General features: G+C 43.5%; 1 protein-coding gene across 10 annotated transcripts in view; it reads right to left on the bottom strand.

The window, feature by feature from the left end:
* MLLT10 (MLLT10 histone lysine methyltransferase DOT1L cofactor) overlaps positions 1-22676 on the bottom strand; it is a 222898-nt gene that overhangs the window by 104993 nt on the left and 95229 nt on the right. The gene's annotated exons all lie outside the window — the stretch shown is intronic.

Here is a 22676-nt window from a genome sequence, read left to right as displayed (position 1 = left end):
ACGTAAAAACAAATTTTGACTATAAAAGTTCTATTCTTGTGGAAGTCAAATATTACTAATATGTCAAATATTAAACTACGCACATTTTGTTCAGCAGAACCATAGTAATGTTTGCATTGAGAAGCAGCATACGCTGAAATTCTTTATTAGTTACAATCAGCATTACTGAATCTATTACAGTTACTAAAATAAAACCGTCTTGCCAAAAATCAAGATCTAGTACCATATTACAGAAAAATTGAATTAAAAAACTATATTGATATCCATTCTGTTTCAAAGTTCTTGTATTTCCACCAGAATTATTGTATTAATGGTGAACATTTTATTTTTCAATGGGTTGCTGCTATAAATCAGTGGTAAGGCAGAATATTAACTAATTTACAAATCTCAGGCTTGCTCTACTACAGGTATCACAAATGACACTTTTACCAAGATGGCCACCTCCAGAAAACTACACTAATGTTATTTATTATAAACTTCAGTCTCAAATAAAGGGATTAGTTCATATACTGAGAGGAAATCATTCTGAACTTTCAATATGTTAAACTGAGCAAAGAGAATATTTCCCTTTTAAAATAGTCTGAAAAACTACTTCTGAAATGTTACTTCTGCAGATTCACATTTGTGGGATTTTTGTGCATCTGTACCATATCTAGTAGAGCAGTACCATATGTATGACCACTCCTTCACAGAAGCAAATGTTTGGACACAAAGTTACAAAAAGTATGCATGGTCCCAACTCCCTTTGGCTAACTGAAAGACTCAGAAGAACTACTTCAAAAAGTAGAGAAGGAAGGTGGGCACTGTGGATCTGCAAAGGCATTATACTCAAGCCATTACCGGTAAGTAACCTTTTTTCTTCTTTTGAGAATTGTCTATGTAGATCCACATGAAGATTAAGTGACTATACAATCCCCAGCAGGAGAGCAAAATACTTGTTTAATAATGGCTGCAGAACTGCTCTTATGGCAACACTGTCAGAATCAGATGTCATATCAAGGGAGTAGTGCATGTAAATAATACAAATATAATTCCAAAAGTCAGTTTCCACATATTTGCCACAGAAGAGCTGTCAGATAAGCATGCCATAAAAGCTGCTTTAGAACTAGCTGAATGGGCTTTTAAACTTCCTTAGTAATGGGTCACCAACTCAGTGAAAAAGTCTACATGCAAAGTCTAATTCATTTTGAAAATATGAGTAAAGCAAACTCCACTCTACACCCATAAACTATAAATAACTTGACTGATTTTCTAAAAAGTTTTATCTTCTCTAAATAACTCAGCACCCTCTTAACATGATGTTTATATTACCTAGCCTCACCAGGAAATGAATATGGTTTAAGAAAAACAGAATTCCAAAACATCTTCAGCATAAATATAGGGCAAAAACATAAAGCCATTTTGTCTTTGTGGAACACAGTATAAACAGCGCCCACAACCATAAAAGCCTGTAGTTTGTTCAGCCCTCCACCGCCCACACGCCCCCCTGCTCCCAGGAAGCTAGTATAGCAACCCAAGATAACATTTAGAAGTGGGCAGTACAGACTGCTCTCCCGAACAGTTAAAAGGTTGTTTCCGTTTGTCTTTCATTTTAATTTCAAGCCACTGAAATGGAAAAAAATATTCTATCTGCTTGATATGTTCTATTCAGAACTTCTGTACAATGTCTAAGGACAGAGGGATCTGGAAGCTCAGAGTGGAAAGCATAAATAACTAGAGCTGGACAATATTTTTAATAGTTTATTGGTGGATCTAAATCTATGTGAATTTGAGACAAATTCACTCAATAGTTTTGGCCTGACAAAATATTTTTTGGGGATTAGCAGAGGCTCTCTCTTAATCTCTTAAGAGGCCTCTCTCTTAATCGTTAGCCCAGTGGTTAAAGATTTCACATGGGATGTTGGAAACCAGGATTCCATTCCCATCTGTACTTGTTGTGGCATAGGGATTTGAATTTGGCTCTCCCACACTCTGAGTGCCCTAACCACCAGGCTATGGAGTCACTCACTCACACACTCTCTCTCTGGCCCAATGACTATTTATTGTTATTCATAGTACTGTAAAAATTCACTCACCTAGGATGTGGGAGACTCAAGTTTAAGTCCCTGCTCCAATGACGATTTAATTATATATAAAAAGTGCAAATGCTTCCACAGACTAATCCACAGCCTAGTAGCTATGGCACATATTTAACTTCCTTCTCCACACTAGGCAGAAGAGGAAACTGTTTCCAGGTCTCCAACATCCCAGGTGAGTGCTTTACATTGGTATGCTAAGGTTATAAAGTAGGTCACCACCACAACCACTATGCAAAAAAAGGTATTTCAAGTCAAACAAAACATGTTTCATTTAATCTAAAAACAGATTTTTTTGATTTGCTGCATTTTTTGAAATTTTTGGATTCAAATCAATCTAATTTTTTTCTGAACTGCAAGTAACCTGAAAAATCATTTATTCTCCCAGATCTAGAAACTACTCAGTTTATTCTAAGAAATAAAATGTTGATGTGTAATTAAAACAAACTCAAAAATATCCAAAATCAATGTTCATAAAGTAGACAACCCATTGGCCATAGTTCACACAGAAAATCTTTTCCATTTCAAGGAACGCTGGCTTCCTTGTAGGCGCCTTCCTGGATTCTAAAATTATGTCCTGCATCTCCTTGGAGCACTGAACACCTTGTACTCAGAAGTTCCAAGATTTAGACCTTTAGATGAAAGGATTCTGGGTCTGACTGTCAAATCTGACCTCCTTCCTGGGCAGAAGATCTGAAAGCTCAGGATGAAGTACTGAAAATTCCAAAAAAGGTTGCATGAGCTCAAAATACCAGAAGTGACAAGCCCAGTCTGGAGTGATGAGAAGCAAGTGAGCTTTGTCTCCTCTTATCTTCCTCATAACACACAGAAAATGAACCACGAAACGCAAACAGGAAATGATTACTCCAGTACTAAAAAAAGCCATCTGTCAACATGCCAGTATCCTTTCCTGTCCTTTAACAAAAAGTAGACATTTACACGCAGTTTTTTGTAGCAAAAAAATAAATAAATAAAAAATCTATGGAGAGATGATTCTCTTCTCCAGAACAGAGTCTGTGCCACTGCTGTCTTCAAGGACCATTTTTGTTGTTCCTCTTTCCATGCTGGAGTCTCAAAGAGTCTGTAGGCAAATTACTTTTCCCTAACAGATGAATATCAGTCTTGTGGATTTGATAACATGCACAGCAGTTCCAAAGACCCATCACCTTCTGATACAAAGGCTGAGAATGAGCACTTATTTCTGTAGCACATGAGTGTGGTACTGTCAGTTAACATCTAGCTACATAACTCTCAATTTTGTGTAAGGAAACACTTCAGAACCCAAAGTATTGCTTGTAATTCTAATATATTTATCTGAAGCATCATCTCCCCAAAAGTCCTCAAAGTTTATCTTTAAACCCAGAGCTTGAAACAGGATTACTTTCAGAGACTGACAAACTCCTTGAAAGCCGTGGGTTTGAACTGACCAATCATCCAACTACAGATATCTATGAGATTCCTAAATTTGAAAAATGAACTGCCTTGACTGCTCCACATTTTGTAAAAACCCTGGGAGCTGTCCAAAAGACAGCGCTTTATAACTATGAATGTTTCTTACACAGAACTAAAAATACTGTTCACTTGCAACTCTGATAGAACAATGGCAATTTAAGCTTGAACATTGAAAGGCCTAAGCCAGTCCTAACAGATAAGGACAGGATAATGGATTCCACCACCATCATAACATAATACTTGAATCTCCAGATATATTTGTTCAACTGTCTCCAATCTAATAAAGCAGGGTGGATAAAAATCAATTATTTTTTTTAAAAAACAAAAAATCAGATTTTTATTTAAATCGAATTTTTTTGCTAAAATGCTTTTTGAGAAAAAAACATATGTAAAGATAGTTTTAATTAAGATACATTATAGCTCAAAGATATCTCATCATGGAATAGGGATTAAAAATTCTAATTCTATAGTATGAGACAATATATTCATGTAATGTTTAAGAAAAGTTTTGTAAATGAGTTCCAATAGTTCATGGATTAGGGACCCAATCCCTAAACCCATGGATTAGGGGTTCCAGGGACTTCTGTACAGATTATTTAGGTTAATCTTTCTATCTACCCAATGGGACTTAGTGCTCAGTCTAGAAGATATCATCAGAAATGTTTAGTTTTGCAAGAACTGGCCTAATCTGATGACAGTTTGTGAACAAAATTGTGAAAAGATAGATGGCACTGTCACAGCCAAAGTTCTCAACATTGGGCTTAAGAGAAATGCTGAACACATGCTGAGTACCCTGAAGCTTATTTCTGTAGCCTTGAACAAAATGCAGGGAAATAGCTGTTTTATTGCTGATGCTGTTGAAATTTGAAAGGAACTGAGTGAGATCTTAAAAAGAGAAATATGCAACGACAGAGTTAAATTACAAGCATTATCTCCACCTCATTTTCTTGCAAATATTCTCAATACTCAGTACGAGGGTCAAACCTTAACTGCTGAAGAAGAGGAGTTGGCTATGACATGGACATCCATCAATCATCACTCCATAATCCCAACTATAATGAACTTCAGAGCTAAGGGTGAACCATTCAAGAAATATATGTTTGCTGCTGATGTTTTAAAGAAAGTCACACCAGTGAACTGGTAGAAATCACTTAAGCACTTGGATTCAGAGACTGTTGAAGTGATAATCTCACTTTTAACAGTAGTACCTTCTTCTGCTGATGTAGAAAGAATATTTTCTTCCTTTGAACTAATTCATTCCAAATTGAGAAATCGTTTGGTACATGAAAAAGCAGGAAAGCTTTTCTTTTCCAGATTATGAACAAACAGGAAAACGAAGGGGAAGATGACTGAGTTAGCTACAGAAGCCAATATTTTAAGTTTCTCGTGTTGACCTGGCTGATAGTGGATTTAATTTATATTTTTTAATATTTAACTATTTTACTTAATAACAATTTTAACACAAACAAACCTGATTTTAAAAAACTTGAATGTTTAACTAAATTCAAAAATTCATATGCTTGTTTTGTTAAAATATTATGTTTGCTGTTGAAGAAAAAAATCCAGAATGCCTAATGTTGTTGTTTTAGTTAAATAAAACAATTTAAATGTCCGTCTGGTGATGTTCTCCTCCTAATACAGCATAGCAAGAAAATCCTCCAAATAGTAATGATTAACCTGTTGAACTGGAGATATTTATGAAGTCATTGGGAGGTGAACTATCTGCTTCTATTACCTTTGGTAAATGAAATAACCAAACAATCATTCATTTTCTGATATAGCTGTAAAACTAATCTGAAAAGTTTTCAAAATAAATCACTTTAAAAATGTATACTATGTACCTTCTAAAAATGAAACGTACATAGATATTAAGGTCAGAAGGGACCATTATGATCATCTAGTTGTGAAGAATATGTATTAAGGTTACAACAACCAACAAGAATGCATTTTATGTAGAAATCCATGATTAAATCAAGTCTTCCTGACTAGTGATTTATTCATAGATTCATAGATTCTATATGACCTAAATATCTATGAATCTATGAATCCATAACAATCCATAACAATGCCATCTCAGGCTGCCAGGAAATGAATATACCAGTGCTGAAAAGGGAAACAGAAGGGTTCAATACAAATGTTCTGGATCAAGACTCATGTGTTGCATGGAACCAGAACAGAAGTTCACGCAGAAGCCTTCTACCAGTACTTACTCTTCAGTTTCCTACACTGTTGGGGGTAAAGGTCTTCGATAAGCTGACAATTAAGATCAAAGCAGTGACTTTGAAACTTGAAGTCTAGTATCTAAGACTTATAGATTCATAGATATTAAAATATTAGAATAGATACATCCCTAGAGACCTGTATTTGGATCCATGTTCCTTCTTCTAAAGTGGATGATACCTCCCCTGCAGAGAGCCATACGTCTTCCTCCTTTTCAAAGTGGCTGATAGGGCTTGGATGCCTATATATAAACTGATCCCAGCTGGACCAAAGATGATATGCATCCCCTTTATAGCCTCAGGTCTGAACATTTAAGATTCATGAGGTGGACCTCAACTGGGGTTACCAGGTGTCTGGTTTTCAACCGGAATGCCTGGTCAAAAAGGGACTCTGGTGGCTCGGTTGGCACTGCCAACCGGGCCATTAAAAGTCCAGTCAGCAGCGCAGTGGGGGCTGGGACTAAGGCAGGCTCCTTAACTGTCCTGGCTCCATGTGGCGCTCAGAAGCAGCAGTATGTCCCCCCTCCAGCTCTTAGATGTAATGGCAGCCTGGGGGCTCCGCAAGTGGCCCCCGCCCAAAACGCCAACTCCACAGCTCCCACTGACTGGGAAGCATGGCCAATGGGAGCTGCAGGGGCTGTGACTGGGGCAGCGTGCAGAGCTGCCTGGCCATCCCTCCATGTAGGAGCCAGAGGGGGGACATGTTGCTGCTTTCAGGAGGCGCCTTAAGTAAGTGCCGCTGGGAGCCTGTACCCCTGGCCTCCCCCCACACCCCAACCCTCTGCCTCAGCCCGGAGCCCCCTCCCATACTCCGAACCCCTCTGCTCCATTCTCCAACCCAAAGCCCCCTCCTGCATCCCAAACCCCTCATCCCCGGTCCCACCCCAGAGCCCGCACCTCCAGCCGGAGCCTTCACCCCCTCCCACATCCCGACTCACTGCCTCAGCCTGAAGCCCCCTCCTATACCCTAAACTCCTCATTTCTGGCCCCATCCCGGAGCCCACACCCGCACCAGAGCCCTCACCCCTCCCGCACCCAAACCCTCTGAGCCAGCATGGTGAAAATGAGTGAACGAGTGAGGGTGAGGAGAACGAGCGACAGAGGGAGAGGGATGCAGTGCGGTGGGCAGGGCCTCCGAGAAGGAGTGGAGCCTCAGAGAAGGGGAAGGGCAGGCGTCAGGGCAAGGGTGTTCAGTTTTGTATGAGTAGAAAGTTGGGAATCCTAACCTCAACTGCTCCTAACCAGCACAGCCATTTTAGATAGCTGTGGACTTGACACCGGCAACTATATATCCCATAAATGGAAATCTGTAGAGACAATTTTCAAAAGGAGAATACATTGATAATCGCATTTAAACAGATATGCAATGAAGCTTGTGATAATGGGAAAATATTTATAGTGGAAAGACCATATGGTAGGAAAACATTTATGATACTGATATTAAATATATTTTGCACACATATACATATGCATACACACAAGAACAAGCAAACCTTAATCTAGGATATAGCTAAACTACAACTAGCATAACCAGAGATTCATATTTCATAGCTATGATTAATCAGAAAGCTTTATTCCACATTTGGGAGCTCAAGTGCACCTGTCTTTTTTTTTTTTTAAAGTTATATAACACCTATTTTAATTACAATAATTTCAGGCTGCAGGACAAGAAAACAGACAGCAGTATATCATTTTGGAATACAGAAGCAACTACTATTCCACACACTGTCCTCTATGAAGGAAAAAATGAGAAGACAAGTCATACTTCTATTACTTCACAAAGGCCAAAGATTTAATGTTATTAAATTATACACTTTTATGAGTTATCGATGGGTAAAAATTCTTCAGTTCATTTGACTGAACTGCATGCTGTGCGATCTAGATTATTTCAGGGGATCAAAAGTGTTCATCACTTGTTTTCTTTCATACACTTACAGATGTAGCAAAATGTCTACCATTAGCTACCAGGAGAAAAATGTCACCTCCTATGTAAAATAAGCCCAGAAGTCTATTTCATAGCTGTCACTTTATGTCTAGGAAAATGCTTACAGGACAGTCAACCAAATTTTAGAAGACCTAAATGTAGGACATCTTTCTTCTGGTCACAGAAATCCTGGGGCCAAAAAGTATTCTAGAATTCCAGGATGAAGTGGTAAGGAATAGGGGGGACTGACCTAACACATGTGGGAGAGTTTTGTAGGACTGTCCAACCGGGAAATCATGACTGGAGTGTGTAGGGTTGGGCATTTGTCCAGTCAAAAAAGAATTGATCAACTGATCTGTCAAATAATGCCCAAAATAGTAAAATATCTTAAAGCACCAATTTATTAGAACAACAAAGTAAGACTTTGTGGTCTCCAATAGGCTTAGCCTTAAATAGATACTTATGCCTAATTACAAAACACACATTACTTAAATGAGTTATTTTAACTCAGAACAATGCAAAACAATTAAATTAAGTTCTAAAACATGAAAGAATAAGTAGAGATTACTTACTGTAACTGGAGGTTCTTCAAGATGTGTGGTCCCTATCTGGATTCCAAATGCATGTGCACATGCATACCATGCACCAGAGCCGCAAATGTTCATAATAGTGTCCGTTGACACGCATGTGTATCATGCATCAACCACACGGTGGGTCCGAGGCTTTAAGAGGCTGTGCGGGTCGACACCACTCTAGTTCCCTCACACCAAGAATCAAAGTAGCCCAGAGCAGAGGGGATGGAGGGTGGGATTGGAATGCAGATAGAGACCACACACCTCAAAAAACTCCAGTTACAGTAAGTAACCTCCACCACTTCTTCAAATGATGGTTCCTATGTGGATTCCAAACACGGGGAGAGTAGCAAGCAGTGCTCAGCGCAGCAGTGGGTGCAAGGGATCTTAAGAGGACACAGTTTGCAGTACAGCTCAACCGACTGCTGCATCAGTCACCAATGCAAGGGCAATGGCTGGAGAAGGTGTGGACAGAGCACAAAGTGGCTGTCCAACAAATATCCTGCCATGGAACATCTACAAGGAAAGCAGACTGTATATGCATGCATGGAGTGGGCTGTGACACCTGGGAGAGAGAGACAAACATGAGAGAGTGCATAGCATTCCGTGATACAACGGGAGATCCAGCTGGAGAGGCGTTGCGAGGAGAGGCCGCGACCCCAGGAGTGCTCAGCAATGGCGATGAAGAGCCAGGGTACACCCAAGAGGCATGAGTACACTGGAGATAAAAGACTAGCACTTGGCGGACATCAAGGGAGTGGCATGTTTGGCTCCCTGAAGGAGGCATACGGTTTAGGGTAGAAGACTGGGAGGTGTATGCACTGGTTAAGGTGAAAGGGAGAGGCCACCTTGGGGAGGAATTTGGGATGAAGCCGCAAAGAGACCTTATCTTTCTGGAAGATGGTGAAAGGCAGGTCTGTGATCATGGCTGCCAGTTCACTAACGTGCTGTCAGGAGGTGATAGCCAACAGGAGGATCATCCTCATGGAAAAATTGGTGAGGGAGCAGACCATGGAGGGCTCAAAGGACGACTTGGAGAGGACAAGATTCAGTTCCCAAGAGGCAGTAGTCTTCCGCATGGAGGGGAAGACACTGAGAAGGCTGTGAAGAAAGCTGGCAGTAGTTGGGTGGGTAAAGAAGGAAACGTCATCCACAGGGAGAAGGAAGGCACTGAGTGCCACTAAGTGGATACGGATGGAGAAGTGGGCAAGGCCCAACTAGTGGAAGTGGAGGAGGTAGTCCAGGAGGACGAGGATGGACAAGGAGTCCAGGGGATGTTGGCGACAGTGTGAAGAGGTGCCACTTAGCCTGGTAACATTCCCAAATGGACTGGCGCCTGCTATGAATGAGCATGTCACACACGGGGGTGAAGCACGCTGTCTACATGTGAGACCCCCACCCTCTCCAGGCCATGAGATGGAACTTGCAGGTGAATTTGTTCAACAACCGGAGGTCTAGAATGAGGCGAAGGCCACTTCCTTTCTTTGACACGAGGAGATAAGGGGAGTAGAAACCACGAACAGAGAATGTGTTCTATGGTGCCCTTGTGGAGTAGGGCAGTTGCTTCCTCTCACAGGAGGTGCTATTGGGAAGGATCTGGAGGGTGCCAGTGGTAGGGCTGGAAGGAGGGAAGGAGAGGACTTCAATGAGGTGCCCCTGGTGAACAATGTCCAGCACCCAACAATCAGTGGTGATCCTGCCCCAGTGGTAGGCAAAGAGGGCAAGACAACCCCTGAAGACGATCTGTGGTGTATCCGGAGAGATGGATGGGGCTTTGCGGGTTTTCGAGGAAGGAGTCAAAAGGACAGCTTAGTCAGATGTTGTGGAAAGGTGGAGGCAGTGGAGGTAGCAGTAGAATAGTAGTGGGGCCGCTGAGAGCACGGCTGGCAGCAGGATGGTTCAGGCAACTGTTGGGGGAAGGGCTGGTAGGTAGCACAGGGGCGGGGCCAGAAAGACAACTGTTGCTATCTGCAGACAGGAGCCGGGGCATAGATGCCCAGTGACCACAGGGTGGCATAGGAAGCCTTGAGGAAGTGAAGGGACTCATCCATCTTGTCACTTAACAACTTATGGTTGTCAAAAGGGAGGTCCTGGAGGATAGTCTGGACCTCCTTTGGAAACCCACTAAACTACAGCCAAGAGTCATGGCGGAGCACTACCCCTGATGCTACATAGCAGGATGCAGTGTCAGCAGCATCAACTGCAGCCTGGAAAGCCACCTTGGCAACCAACTTGCCTTGGTACAGAAAGTCTTGAAAGTCCTGTTGCTTCTCTAGAGGAAGGAAGGCTTGAAGTCCACTACACGGAGTAGGAAAGGAAGTCATACTTGGCCAAGATGCCCTGGTAGCTAGCAATGAGGAACTGCAGGCCCGCAGATGAATAGACTGTGTGTCCTAGAAGATCCAGCTTCTTCACAGCCCGCTCAGGTGGTGTGAACTTGAAATGTTGTTGACTGGCGCGCTCGGTGTCCGTGTGTACAAGGCAGTGGGTGTGTAAATAGAAAGTTCATACCACTGGATGCTACATAATGGCATTCTGCCTGCTTCAGGGTAGGGGCACAGGAGGCCAGGGTGTACCAGTGCCAGACAGCATGAGCAAGTTGGCTTTGTGGCTCAGTAGGACAGTATGGGAGGGTGCCAGGGGTTGTATAATGCCCAGGAATTGATTCTGGGGGGTCCATGGGAAGACTGAGAGCCGCAGCCACATGGCGAAGTAATCCATGGTACTGGACATGGTCACTGGCAGGGGAAAGAGCAGGGGGAATAAGCGCATTGTTCGGTGATGAAGAGGCACCAGAGGGGACTGGGGGTGCCACCAGTGCCGATGGTGTCAACAGAGCAGGGGCATCCTGAGGCTCCTCATAAGATGGCCAGTGATGTGGGCATGGTTGTACCCCACATTCACAGTAGTAGGCCAGTAGGGCCAGGCATAGGGATCAATGGGCATCGGCGTCGTCCATAGGTAGCGGAACCACGGGTCGGCCAACAGACTGTACGCCGATAGGTAAGGTCAGTGCCAAGTGTCTGGGCTGTAGGACCAAGCAGGCGAGAAGGTTGGGTCTGGCTTGGAGGACCACTCTGAGTCAGAAGATGGGTCTGGCAGGAGTGGGACCATCCGTGCCATCGGTAGAGCAGGATGGTCCACGAGGAGAAGAGGTTCATCCATCGGGGGTGCCGGTGGAGAAGGTCAGAGCAAAGCAGGATGCTGGTGGAGCAGGAGGAGCTCATATACCAGAGACCGAAGTCTCAAAGTAGGTGGAGAACCGGAGCACCAAGGAGAGCCAGCATATGACAGGAGGAGCTCACCATCAGCGTAAGGGAAGACAAGAGCCCCGGTATGTGGGCAACTAGGTGTGAAAGTCTGGATGGTCCAGCGGTGTTGACAGTGGCCCAGGCACCTGAGCCGAGGGCAGCGCCGGCAGAGCCTGAGGATGCTTAGACTTATGCTCCATACGAGACTTTTTTGGAGCAGGGGCATCCGCATTGATGCGTGACTTCTCATCTGACCTGGCATAGCTCAGGGAGGCAATGCTGCATTTGGCGGCAGTCCCCGTCAGGGAGCCACCTTTAGCTTATGCTTCTTGCATGCATGGTGGGGCTTCAATGGGTGCATCAGTACTGTGGGTGCCACACTGAAAGGCGATCACCACCAATGACAGGAGCTGCTCTGGCGGGCGGTGCTGGATCCGGCTGCACACATGGGAGCATACCCTCCTCCATGAAGTACTTGTGGAGGCAAAGTTCTCGGGTCACTTGAGTTCTGGATAGGAACAGACGGCAGATGGAGCAACAGGCAACGATGTGGGCTTCACCAAGACAGTAAAGACAGTGGTGGTGTTTGTCACTCACAGAGAAGGAGCGTGGACATGAAGCACAGTTTTTAAAACTGGCTTGCCGGGACATAGTCCCCAGGCTGGGGAAATGCCCCACAGAGGGGAAAGTCCAAGGAGAGACCTAACTATATAAACGGACAACTATATACCACTAAGAATTAAAATTATTTACAGCAAAACTGAAGACTACTTCTCTTAGCAAGCTAAGAACATCGATGAACAGTTACCGCCATGCGGCGGTAAGAGTAAACTGGAGTGGCATCAAACTGCACAGCCTCTTAAAGCCTCAGAAGCACATGTGGGTCAACGGACACTACTATAAACAGTTCGGCTCCAGCACATGAGCACCCGCGTTTGGAATCCACATAGGGACCATCATTCTAAGGAAAACTATTACCTCCACCTTTTTAATAACATTTGGTTAGCATTTAAATGTGACTATTATTCAAGACTGACCAATTACAAAAGAAAAGAAAAATTGAAATAAAAAACAGAAAAACACAAAGCAACTATAAAAAAAGGCATTTTGAAATGCACTTATGCTAGGTAGGCAGCAGGTAAACTCTTCAAGCAGCTCAATGGCTGTGTATTTTTTCCTATGTGTTGAGGAAGAGGTTTAATGAACCCTCCTCAGAATTTCCCAGTTAATTTCTGTATATTGATCTAGTCAGTTTTGATTGCAAGCTCTTCAGGGCAGGGACCCAGTCTTTTATTTAATATGCTCTGTAAAAGTGAGCTGTAGCTCATGAAAGCTTATGCTTTAATAAATTTGTTAGTCTCCAAGGTGCCACAAGTACTCCTTTTCTTTTTACGGATACAGACTAACACGGCTGCTACTCTGAAAGGCGTATACAAATAAGATACATATTTAAAATGTTTGTTCTAGAGGATTCTAGCAGATGAAGATGCTCAACTTAAAAAAAAATTGTTTCTGAAGGTCACTAAATACCAAAGTCAGCACTTGAGTCAGAAAATGCCAAAATTAAGGCCATTTCTTAATTTTATTTCTGCTCTCTTATATTACAACAATATTCGTTAGAACATGATCACATACTATTTTTCCACAGGTTCCATGCTCATTCATTACATAGACTGGATGGTGCAAAGTGAGTGAAACAACCATTTAGCATTTTTACCCTTTTTGTTCAATAAGTGTTCCTACTAGTTTTAAATAATGATAGAACTCCACCTTTCAATCAAGTTACCATAACCCCATAAGAAACTCTCCCAAAACTTTTTGGATAGCTATATCAACTAATTCTTCATCCACTATTTTGCTGACTCTTCCTAAGATTCAAATAGGTTAGAGAGGCACATTTTACCATTACAGAAGCCTAGGCGAGTGGCAGGATTCTTATTAAGTAGTACTCCTTTTGGTGTGTTTATCATTTATGGATTTTCTCAGGTATTATTTCTTTTACTGAAGGCACACAGGTCTATAATTCCCAGGATCATCATTAACACTTTTAATAAAGATGAGCACAATGCTAGCCACCCTGCAGCACAGAAGACTGATGATACATTATTTACTTGTATTAGTATCTTTGTTACTAATTAGTATAAATCCTTCAAAATTCAAAAATGAAGGATGTCAGCAGTCCTGGAGACATACTGCAGTTCAAATTTGACGAAACAACTTGAGAAATTTATTTTCTCTATCTGACAAAAGGAAACCTAACTGAGGCATTCCCACGCCCATCATCTTATGTGGTGAAGATCACTGTTGCGAAATTAAATGCTTATTCTCTTAATTTTGGTATTCTAGTTGATCCATTGAAACACCAGAGATCCCAACCTCTCGCCTATGTAAAGAATTTTTTTCTTCATATTTTTGGATTTTTTTTTTCAATGTCTTCTTAAAAAGAAAGCTTTCACAGGTGACCAAGACTGTCTTCTGTTCCTTTATCTGTTCCATTATCCATTTTTAAAGGATACTATGCCGACCTGAATAAACTGCTAAACCTTGCTGTTTAATACATCCTCCCCACTCTTTTCTTATTTTTGCTGTTATGTGTTGTTTAAGTATGCACATCTTCAAGGTGATAAATATTAAACATAAAATGCTCGTTTTAACCTGGTTAATGGCTACAGTATTATGTTGTGGCCAACTTAAACTGCTGTATGACTGACTTATCAAAGCAAGCAAGAATATCTACTTTGAGATGTCACTTGAGATAGTGACATGCAGCAGCATTGAGTCTTTGCTGAAGTATCAAGTAGTAGTCGCTGCTACTTCACATTTAAAAATAAAACATCTGATGATGGTCTGAATCTTGACACTATTTAAATACGTAAATATTCATTTGTACAAATAAAATTGTTCCTAAGCAACACTTTGTGATATTGTCTTACTTGACAGACTTCCAAAACTTTAGCTTCTATAATTATGGTCAAATTTTTCATTTTTCTACTGTACCAAGGATGAGGGAGGGGGCGGAACCTGACAATAGAATACCACCTAAAACTTCCCCTCCAGACACACAAGCTAATGGGTTAACACATGGGTTCCCAAACTGTGGGCCACAACATAGTCCCGGGTGGTCTGTCATGAGCAGAGTTGAGGGTATGGGGTGGCGTTGGCCCCCCAAACTGTATACACTGGCAGAGTGGCAGCCAGTGATGGCCCCCACCCGGGCCAGAGGAGCCCAGTGCCCTCGGCAGGCAGCAGAGGGCAAAGTAGAGCTGCCGTGTGATTGGCAAGGAGAAAAGGGCGAACCCTGAGAGGCAGCTGCTCCTCAGGAACCTAGAGGAGACTGGGTGATGCACAGCCGTTCCTGCTCCTAGCCACCACATCATGCAAGGGAAGGTTACTCACCCTGTGCAGTAACTGAGGTTCTTCGAGATGTGTCCCCCTGTGGGTGCTCCACTTCAGGTGTCCGTGTGTCCCGGCGCCCTTGATCAGAGATTTACAGTAGCAGTGACTGTGTGGGCCATGTGTGCTCAGTAGGCATCTCGTGGTGCTGTTAGTGTCGCATGTAGCGTGCGCACGACCCGAGCCCTCCAGTTCCTTCTCTACCGCAGAGTCCCTACTGCAAACTCCAAAGTAGAGGGGAGGAGGGCGGGTAGTGTAGCACCCACAGGGACACACATCTCAAAGAACCTCAGTTACTGCACAAGATGAGTAACCTTCCCCACTTCTTTGAGTGCTGTCCCTGTGGGTGCTCCACTTCAGGTGACTATAGAGCAGTCCCTCTCAGAGAGGGCTGGGCGGACTTCGGGTTCATTTGAGTCACTGAGGTAAGTACTGTGAGGCCCACTATGACATCATGAGTGATTGCATAGTGCTCAGCAAATGTGTGCACAGATACGCAAATGACTGCCTTAAACGTCTCTAATATTGGAACATTATTTAGGAACGCTATTGAGGTTGAAACAGATCTAGTAGAATGTGCTCTAATATGTTTGGGTGGTTCTGTATTCCGGATACAATAGCACATTTAAATGCATGTGGAGATCCATTCAGACAATCTCTGAGTGAATATAGCGTCTCCTTTTGAGTGCTCGGTAGTAGAGATGAAAAGTCATTGGGATTTCCGGAAGGGTTTGGTCCTTTCAAGGTAAAACGCTAGTGCACGCTTAATGTCTTAATGTGTGCAGGGTGGCCCCTTTTGGAGTCCCATGAGGCTTAGGGTGGAACGTAGGGAGATGGATTGGTTGGTTCATATGAAATGCTGAAGTTACTTTCAGTAGGTATTTAGGGTGTGGGCATAGCATGACCTTGTCTTTGAAGAACATTGTATATGGAGGATCAGCCATGAGCACTCCTATCTCGCTCACCCTTCTGGTGGAAGTAATAGTGACCAGAAAGGCCATTTTCATAGGTAAATGTAGGAAGGAGCAGGTGGCTAATGGTTCAAATGGTGGACTGGTCAGGCATTTGAGCCCCATGTTGAGGTCCCACGCCAGCATAGGTTGCCGAACTTCTGGGGAAACTTTTAGGAGGCTCTTGAGGAAGCGCTTAGTGGTAGGGTGCACAAAAGCTGAGGTTCCATCCATCTCTTGATGGAATGCGGAAATGGCTGCAAGATGGACTTTGATCGAGCTCATAGCTAACCCTGAACTTTTCAGCTCCAGTAAATATTCCAGCATTAATGGTAGTGGTGCTGCAGCACCCGTCGAATGTCTGTCTTGACATCAGGCAGAGAACCTCTTCCATTTTTGAAGGTAAGTATTATGCGTGGTCAACTTCCCGCTGTTTAATAACGCGTTTAACTTTTTCTGAACAGGTTAGTTCGTCATGATTGAACCATGCAGGAGCCATGCTTGCAGGTGGAGTATCTGTGGGTTCGGGTGAAGAGTGTGACTGTTGTGCTGAGACAGCAGATCTGGACGATGAGGGAGAGATCGCGGAGCGCATATCACCATACACATCAGGTAAGGGTACCATGCTTGTCTGGGCCACGTTGGGACTATGAGGATAACCTTGGCCTGTCTGTTCATATCTTGTGTATCATGCGTGAGATCAGTGGAATCAGCAGAAACGCATACATGAGTTGTGCCTCCCATTTGATGAGAAAGGAGTCCTCTGGTGTTCATGGTCCCAGTCCCACTCGCAAACAGAACCTTAAGCATTTGCAGTTCATTGGGGATGCGAACAAGTGGATGATGTGAATACCCAACCAGTTGAAGATTGATCTCAGAATCTCGTCATTCATCACCCATTCATGGTCTTGGGAGAAGTACCTACTGAGTGTGTCCGCCGTTGAATTCTGGCAATTGGGTAGGTAGCATGCAGAGATGTTTATGTTGTGTTGTATACACCAGTTTTATAGTTTCATGGCTTCGATGCATAGCGAGTGGGACAAAGCATCTCCTTGGTGGTTGATGTAAAACATGCATGCAATGTTGTTGGTCATAATGCAGACAGATTCATTCTTTATATGAGGTAGGACGTACCTGCAGGAATTGCGGACTGTACGTAGCTCTAAAAGACTGATGTGTAAGTGAGTCTCCCCAGGAAACCATTTGCCTTGAATCATGTGTTAATTCGCATGTGCACCCCAACCTATCAGTGAGGCACCTGTGGCCATCATAATCGATGGGGGTTCCTGTTGGAACGAGATGCCCATACAAACATTTTGAAGTCTTGTCTACCATTGTAAAGAGTCTAGGACACTGGTTGGCACTGAGAGTTGTTTGTGCAGGCTGTATTTTCTGGGTATGTATACCGTGCTTAACCAGCCCTGTAGGCACCACATATGTACTCTTGCATGTCATACCACAAATTTGTGTCTACCATGTGTCCCAGTAGTTGCAAGACAGTATAAGCCTCTATTTGGGGGCAGAGTCATACCTCTGAGATAAAGTCTGTGATAGTTGTGAATCTGGCAAGGGCCAGAGATGCTTTGGCTTCTATGGCATCGAGGTATGCCCCAATGAAAACCAGTTGCTGGAAAAGGATTAGAGTGGATTTTCGTTCATCTGTAGCCCTAGATCCCTGAATAGTGTGATAACAGTTTGGACTGTGTCAGTTGTTTCTCCTTGAATTGACCCTTTGAGAAGGCAATCGTACAGGTAAGGGAAGATCATTATTCCCTGTTTGCATAAATGTGCTGCAACTACTGCTAGGGTTTTGGAGAAAACTCTTGGAACAGTAGACTGGCTGAATGGTAGTACTCTGTACTGAAAGCGTTCGTGTCCTACTGTGAATTGTACGTATTTTCTGTGAGCAGGATGAATGGTGATATGGAAACAAGCATCTTGGAGGTCAAGGGCTAAAAACCAGCGCCCCTGTTGCAGCGCTGGGAGAATCGTGCCCAGTGTGACTATTTTGGAACTTTTGGGAGTGTACGAACTCGTTGAGCTTCCTGAGGTCCAACACAGGTCTCCATCCCTCATTCTTCTTCTGCGTCAAGAAATAATGGGAGTAAAATTCCTTCCCCCTGTATTGAGAAGGCACTTGTTCCAGGGCACCTAGTTGTAGAAGATGATCAACTTCTTGTCGTAACAGGTGCTCATGAGAAGGGTCCCCGAAGGAGGACGGGGAGGGGGGTAAGGTAGGTGGTTGGGAGGTGAAGGGGATGGTATATTCTGAACAGACTATTTCTAAAACCCATTGGCCAATGTTATTGAGGCCCAGATGTGACAGAATGGGGGAAGGCGATGACCAAAACATGGGAATGGATTGTGCGCACGCACTGCATGGTGAGGGAGGTTGTTCAAACCCTTGACCAAATCTCTGACGCTGTGAGCGTTGATGCTGCCATTGGTTATCGTGAAGCTGTTGTTGCTGTCAATTGTTGGAGGAGTCTCTGGGTCTTTGATAAGGTTGGTATCTTCTTCTCTTTACAGGTGGGCTATAAGTCCCCAGAGTGTGCAGAGCGGCCCAAGAGTCCTTCATTGTGTGGAGCACCTGATCAGTTTTGTTCAAGAACAATTTTTCTCGATCAAAGGGTAGGTCTTCTACTTTAGTTTGTAGTTCTTTAGGGATGCCTAAGGCCTGCAACCAGGATGCCTGGTGCATCACTACAGCCATGGCTCTGGCTGTTGTGTTGGCGATATTTAAGGATGCTTAGAAGGCTGTTTTGGCTATCAGTTGACCCTTATTTACAATAGCCTGAAATTGTGATTTTTTTTTCCCCTTGAGGAGCTCTGCTGTGAATGTCCTAAGTTTCCCCGTTATCATAATTGTATTTTGCCAACAAGGCAGAATAGTTGTGACTCTGAATTGTAACGTGCCTGAAGAATAAATTTTGCACCCGAACCGGTTGAGCCTCTTGTGTTCTTTATTCTGTGGTCTCAATCCATACTGGGGTTTGCTTGCCGTATTCAATAGCGGCATCAACTGCCAAGGAGTTGGGAGGCAGACAGGCAAAGAGGAAATCTGCCCCTTTTGTGGGGACATAATACTTTCTGTCCACCCTTTTTCATGTTGGTGGAATTGAGGCCGGTGTCTGCCAGACTGTCTCCACTAGTTCCAAGATGGCATCATTGATAGGGAGAGCGATCTTGAAGGTAGATGATCGTTGTAATATTTGTACCAGCTTGTCCTGGTTCGTCTGCACTTCCTCCAGCAGGATGTCCTGGCTTTGGGTGACCTGTTTAAACAGTTCCTAGAACTGTTTGAAATCGTCCGCCAAAGTAGGCAGTGGTGGCATAATTGCCTCATCTGGGGAAGACGGACGAATTGTGTGCTTGAGACATATCCTCTTCTGAGCTCGGTGTTTCTGTTTCATCCCCAACTTCCTGAGTCTCCATGGGCTGCGGGGTGGGAGATGCTGGGTTGGAGTGTAGTTCGCCCTATGAGCTGTGGATGGCCTGGAGTGTGGACCCTGGTAAGTTGACCAGGGTTCCCAGTGTGCCCATTGCATGGGGAAGTCCACTGGTGGGTACATCCATGGTGGTCCGCACCATGGTTGAGCCATCTGGTTGTAATGGTATCTTGGCCTCCATGGGTCCAAAGTGGTCAGCGTTCCTTCACTGAGGAATGGTGTGGTGAGAAAGTGCATTGTTCCTGCACCTCGTCATCGTCTTCACTAGATGAGTGCCATTTCATGAGAGCTGCTGGGATCTCCTCCATAGCCCGCAGGGGAGCCCTCGGTACCAAGTACTGGGGAGTACGGTGCCAACGATATCAAGTCTCTCTGGTCAGGACCGTCTGTGTCGCAGGGTCCGCTCTCATTGGTGCCGGCATTGATGCCAAACGATGCTGTGTCTGGTTGGTGCAGTCAGTGCCAACTTGTTTTTGTCCGTCACTGCCGACTGCATTGTCTAGAGGCATGGTACCTGAGGAGATGATCGGTGCCGAGTCCCATGCCTTAGGCATGTCAGTCTGTGCCTCGACTCCTTCTCCTTCGCTTGGACCTCGGTGGCGCCGCAGGTACCCGGGGCGTGTATACCCAAAAAGTAACACATTTTAAATCACTTTTTAAAGCAGCACTTGGCAATATGACCAAAATGATATTGCTGAACATTAACGTAAGAAGCCCACAGAAGTGGGGGGGTTTAAAGAGGGGGGGGAGGAGTGTGTTGGGGAACAGTGAGTGTGTTGGCACGCTGTCTCTAAGTACAATATTCACCAGACTGATCACTTGTTCAGAGAGCAGCCAGAAGCAACCAATCCTGAGGAATAAGCTGGTGCAGACAGGCACCCCCCCCTCAGTGGAAACCGGTACACCAGCAAGGGGAGAGGGACACCCTGACATCAGCCCCCACCTCCTTCCCCAGCTCTGCACAGCACATCAGTCTCTTCCTCCCACCCCACTCTGCCTGCCTGACACTACTGTCCTAGTGCCAGGGAGAGCAGGATTCCGCATTAATCTTTTGATTACATGATTCCCTCTGAGTTCTCCCACAGCCTCCTCTCCCCACAGACCAAGTATGTCTGCTGCTGGGAGCCCACATGCTCTGCTGGGCAGTAGCTATATGAGCTCTCCATGCTGAGCAATTTCAAAACTTCCTGGGGCTTTGAAAGGGCAGGGGTGCATGCCGGTGTAGCTGGATGCAGGGCAGCGGTGCTCAAAAGAGTGAGCAGAGTGGTCACAGTGAGTAATGTGGGATACCTCTTGGAGGCCAGATAAACCACATAAGGAACACATTGTCTACACTGATGCTGCATCACTCTATGTTGCAAAAAGCTCTATGCCTCTCATTGAGGTGGTTTTATTTTTGCCAGCGTAGCAGAAGACTTTCTCGGCAGGAGGAGCACTGCAGTGCATACACTTCCACTTTTTGTCAACAAAAGCTGCCTTAGTCAACAAAACTGTAGTGTAGACAAGGCCTCGTTGCTACAGAGGTGCAGCTGCATCACACAGCACTGTACGTGTAGACAAGCCCTCATATAAGAAATGTGATAAATTTTACACAAAACTATCTAAAGCAAGAGTGTTCTACCAGATGTCATAAAATCCTATGCTGTCCACAGGCTAGTTTTCAGGTAAACAATTGATGCATTTCAGGAACTCTGGAATTGCAAGCAACTCTGGATATATTTGATTGCCCTGGCTCAATCGTCATCTGCTGAATATATGGCTCATTGAACCTTATTAATAATGGAAGGTCTGGAGTTGAGTTTGCCTTGTCTTTCAATGTCAAGACAACAATGAACACAAAATCAGGGAATGGCCCTTCCCAAAACACATCAAGTAATAAGAGCACATACACAGCTCATAGAAGACAAAGCATGAAACACACACTATATGAACCCATTCTAGCAGGGCAAAGGTAGAGCAACCCCTAGCTGACCCAGATCAGAGGAGCACAGAAGGTGGCTTTTCGCTGCCTTTTTTATTAAAATTTAAGTAAATGTGCTGAGAAACATTACACCGTGGAGGATACAAATAGTTGACATCTATTAAATTAAGAAATCTTAGATCTACAACATTTAAAGCTTCCGTTTAATTTACAGTTTTATCCAAATTTTTTTTGTTATTGGTCTGGGCTTGTTACTCAGACAGCGAGATTATTATATGAATTGTGGTTTTAGGACATTTTTAATCTTATTTCTTGAAGCTATAGTTCCTTGACAATTATTGTTCTGAGAAATGAAAGCAATGTAATATTTTCTATCAACATTTTAGGTGTAATGATGGATTAGAAAAGTCTTTAGGGAAAATATTACTGTCCCAAAGTTATTTTCTGATGTCACCAAAAAATAAAACACTTGTTGTAAGCAACTAGCAAATAAGGATCAATATCACAGGTAGCTTCAGTAACTATGACGACATGTGAAAATAAAAGAAACCTGAGAAAATAGCAGGCAGAAAATCAAGTTTGTTTGAATCCCCATTTGACATTTAAACTGCCATGAGAGTAAAAAAAGGATTATGTGAAAATGAGACCTCCTTTCTCAGACTTCAGCAAGAGTTGCATGTACTTAACTGAAGATAGAATTTGGGCCTTACTTTTTGTGCATGTTAAAACTACTTTTTAGCACTATTAACACTGCAAAAATAATACTGAATTATATGCTGGTTTACATATCAGCAGAATAATTAATTTACAGTTGAAGAATCTTTACTTATTGGCAATACTAGAGTCAGCACTAGAAACTCAGTCTAGTCTGACAGTCTGGGGTAAAATAAATATAAACATAGTATCTTTTTACTTGAAAACCAAGCACATTCACCATGGAAGCCAGTAAAAGAGAAACATGGAAAACCACTACACTATTTTTAGAGTCAGTTTTCAGAGTACAAGCACACACTTCAAGGCCATTAGTGTTCAACTAGTTAACCAATCACTTACCCACTGTGCACAACTAATATTAGAATTTTTTTCTACCTACAGTGCATACAGGATAAACAAGACCACACTCCTAGATCCAGAACATTACAATCAAATAGGCCTCTTGAAGCATTACTGCCATTAGCCTCTCAGTGGTACATTTTACAATCTAGTCGGGCAGATTTTCAGCACGGACATTTCTTCCTAAGTGCTAAGGTTCCCCCTCCTTTCCCCGCCCCCCCCACACAAAAAAAAGAGCCAAAGGGCTTTTTCTTACAATTTCAACACTTTTCAACTATCCAAAGCTACATGACCATTCATTTTTCTTTTGGGACAACATTCCGTAAATAGCACTAGTTTGTATTTTCCCTAGTCTCCATAAGAACTAAGTCACAAAGACAAGACAAGCAGCAATGGATTGCCATCTGCAGAATATAT

This window comes from Lepidochelys kempii, chromosome 2, assembly GCF_965140265.1.
Source record: "Lepidochelys kempii isolate rLepKem1 chromosome 2, rLepKem1.hap2, whole genome shotgun sequence".
Lineage (NCBI taxonomy): Eukaryota > Metazoa > Chordata > Testudines > Cheloniidae > Lepidochelys > Lepidochelys kempii.
The sequence above is the reverse complement of the archived record's forward strand: the minus strand, read 5'-3'. Positions and strand labels throughout refer to the sequence as shown.